The 3,254-nt window shown below is 32.7% G+C and overlaps 1 non-coding gene across 1 annotated transcript; it reads left to right on the top strand.

Moving 5' to 3' along the window:
- The first annotated feature begins 1,081 nt into the window (after window positions 1-1,081).
- On the top strand, window positions 1,082-1,188 carry LOC112212444. Its single transcript, XR_002946273.1, has one exon. It is a non-coding gene; the product is annotated as a U6atac minor spliceosomal RNA (small nuclear RNA).
- Window positions 1,189-3,254: the final 2,066 nt, after the last annotated feature.

Below are 3,254 nucleotides of genomic sequence, written 5' to 3'. Positions count from 1 at the left end.
TTGTGATAATACATGAAATTTTTGTAAATCACCTTTCTAGATATCTTTTCCTATAAAACCATCTACAACCTCAGAGGTCAAAGAAATGACCATTACCATTTTAACCCCCAAAAAGCAACGGGATACGATATGACTAGTAAATAAAACGATTAAGGGAGTATCCTGAATTAGAATGTTCTAAAACAGCGTCTTTTTATGATTTTTTTTTTTTTTAGAAGGAAAAGAAAGAAAAGAATTTGTTGAATTTTGAGGTATGATTTTATATATATTTAACGAATACAAACAAATTTTTTTCAAAGTAAAAAGAAAACTTATCCACCTCGTAATTCTTGACCATAACAGAAAACCAAAAAAGGATTAAATTATTATATATTTTTCTAATAATCTAAATCTAAATCTTGAAGTTCAATCTGAGGTTAAATCTAAATCTTCTGTTACAAATTATTAATTAGACCTATTTATAACTTATGCTAATCCCATACGTTTTAAAATCTCTGCCAATGCGATAGAAAACGCAAGGCTAGGCATCTTGAAAATAAGTGCATTAGAAGAGGCAGGAATTCTTTTAGAACGGCCTTCTCTTACTACAAGAAATATAATAGCAGCAAAAATATATTATTAAGAGCTTCGCAATAGATTTAATAATAATGATTTAATTAAGGGAATTATTTACCTTCACTACTTGTATTTTGAGAGGGCTATGAGAAATTGCCACATTAAGAATCAAATACTTTCCAATCAGCTCGGCATACAGAGGAGCATAAATTATTAGCAGAGGACTGAGAAAGTTTCTTATTAAAAGAAACATACAACATTTATTAGAAGAACACAACAGGCAAGCGGCCAGCCCCTCCCTTGCGTGTGGTGTGGATGTACCTTCTGGGAGTACGCTTGGTTAAACGTGCTTCGTGTTAAGCACACAGGGGCCCGACGATCAACTCGCACAACACTGGTCTACCGTCGTCTTGCCCGTGGAGGTTTTAGCCGGTAAGAATCCGGCACTACCTTCTGTCCACCTTTGCCAAGGGTGGTAAGGTGTCTATGAAGATTTCCTCCACGTAAAAAGAAAAAGAATGTTTTTTTGTAGTACGAGAGGAGGGACGTTTAACACTCTATTAAATAAGGGTAGAACACATATATAAATGGTAAGGCATTGTCGCCTTTCGGCGGCACTTGGCAGATCTTTTTGCAAGGACCGCTTCCGAAAAACGCAGGTGCTAATAATTTTTTCTCACTGACGAATAATCTTTATCAAACTTTTTTTGTGACAAATGATCTTTACATCCTTTTGAGCATTGGATTTCGAACGATATATTAGACGCGAATCTAGATGTTTGATCCATTGACATCGTGTAATCAAAAACGAAATAGATAAAAAAATTTGATATGCAACTGACAAAATTTACACTATTAATTATCAAATTCCAAACCTGCGAAATATAATCATAGGCAAAACTCGGATACATACTGATGGTTAGAAAGTGGCGCCTACCGACATTCTGGATCAAATTCAGTAAACATATTTCTTTGAATTTTTTCGAAAGTTTCTATTTGTAAATTGGTTAATTAATTATTTTGTTTCATTTTATTTATATTATCACATATTACTTTATTTTCTTTTATATTATTTCATGTTTTTTTATCTCATTTATTTATTTTATTTCATCAACGTAATTTTCGTATGCCCTAAGAAAGCATAAAATAATCAATGCAAATATTGTAATTAAATATAAGAAATTATACTCTGCGAGTACTCGAATTTTAAAGCCAATTGGATTGGATTCATTATAACTAATATTTTATTGATCTGCGGCATTTCAGTCAATATCACACGTTTATGTTATTATTATTATTATATTATATTATTATATAGTTATTATTATATTAAAGCTGTTTTGTGTATACACGGTAAAAAAGGTACACGTTATACAGTTGTTTATGGAAATCGTTACAAAGTCACGTAGTATCTAAAGACCCGACGCAACACTTAAAACTCGTTTGTGAAAAAACATAGTCGTCTGTGCTATGTGTATCAACACAAGCGCCGCACGCGTATATCAGCTGGTGTTGCTATGTGAGTGGCGCAGACAAGTGATGAATGTTACCCATACAATTCGGATATAAGACTCAGACTGGGAATTTCAGACGCAACCGCGTAAGGCGCGGCAGTACGGCTAAGGAAATTCCATCTTTAGACAATAGGGCCCTGTCTAGCACTGTTTCCAGGAAAAGCGTGCTCGGATTGCAAAGCACCTCAGGACAAAAAAAGACCAGTAAAGTGAGTTAGATATAAAGGGGCATTCCAAGCGTTAGGTGAGATTAGTTTCAATCAAAAATGAATTTTTAATCAATATTCAAACGTGTTATTTTGTATATCAATTGTATAAATAACAAGAAGAGATTAATATATCCTTTTAAATTTTGCGCGCTGCACAAAAACACAAAACACATTTACTCGCAATATATTCTAATAGAGCTTCATTCGCTTGAAAAGAAACAAAAGATTTTGATTGCAATATACTTGCGTCTGCAGTTTGCTATTGAAACAGACGATTATCAGACATGTACTTACACACGTTTAAGGCGAACTCAGTATTTGAAAATTTTTGAAAATCAGTTTGAAGTAAAATTTTCAAAATTGTAAGACAGACGTGTGTTTATCATTTCTAACGTCACGAAATACTGATTTTTTAATGCGAACAAAATTTCATTTAAATATGTTAAACCACAGACATTAAAACTGCAAAGGAGCAACTCGATTATAAAAATAGTTTGTGAATTCCATTTTCATGAAAATGAGCAATTCACGCAAATTATACGATACTTCACTGAAAAAATGTTGAACTTATAAGTCAAAAAATGATCGACTTGATGTGGAATGAGCCTTATTGGAAAACAGAAGCGTGTTTCTTCGTTGTTTCAGTATATGCAAATGGGTCTGAGCCATACATCAGACGCTATCATCTGATGCTTATACCGTCTTTTCTATCGTTACTTAGTATTCTATCTGGCACTTGGAGACTGAAAAAACTGAGGTTTTACATTTTCTTCCTGTGATTCTTGCTTTTCTTTATTCGATTTAATTTAGTCAGCTTTTCGTGACAGCCTATACCTACCATTATACCTAAGCGTACACGTAGATAATACATAGATAATAGCAATAGACAATGAAAAATAAATAATAAATACATAGATAATAATGTATTAATTAATTAAATGCTTCAGATAGAACGTTTTAATTTTATAAAAGGAGC

The sequence above is a fragment of the Bombus impatiens genome, unplaced genomic scaffold, assembly GCF_000188095.3.
Source record: "Bombus impatiens unplaced genomic scaffold, BIMP_2.2 scf_0182, whole genome shotgun sequence".
NCBI lineage: Eukaryota > Metazoa > Arthropoda > Insecta > Hymenoptera > Apidae > Bombus > Bombus impatiens.
This window is presented reverse-complemented; position numbering and strand designations above follow the sequence as displayed.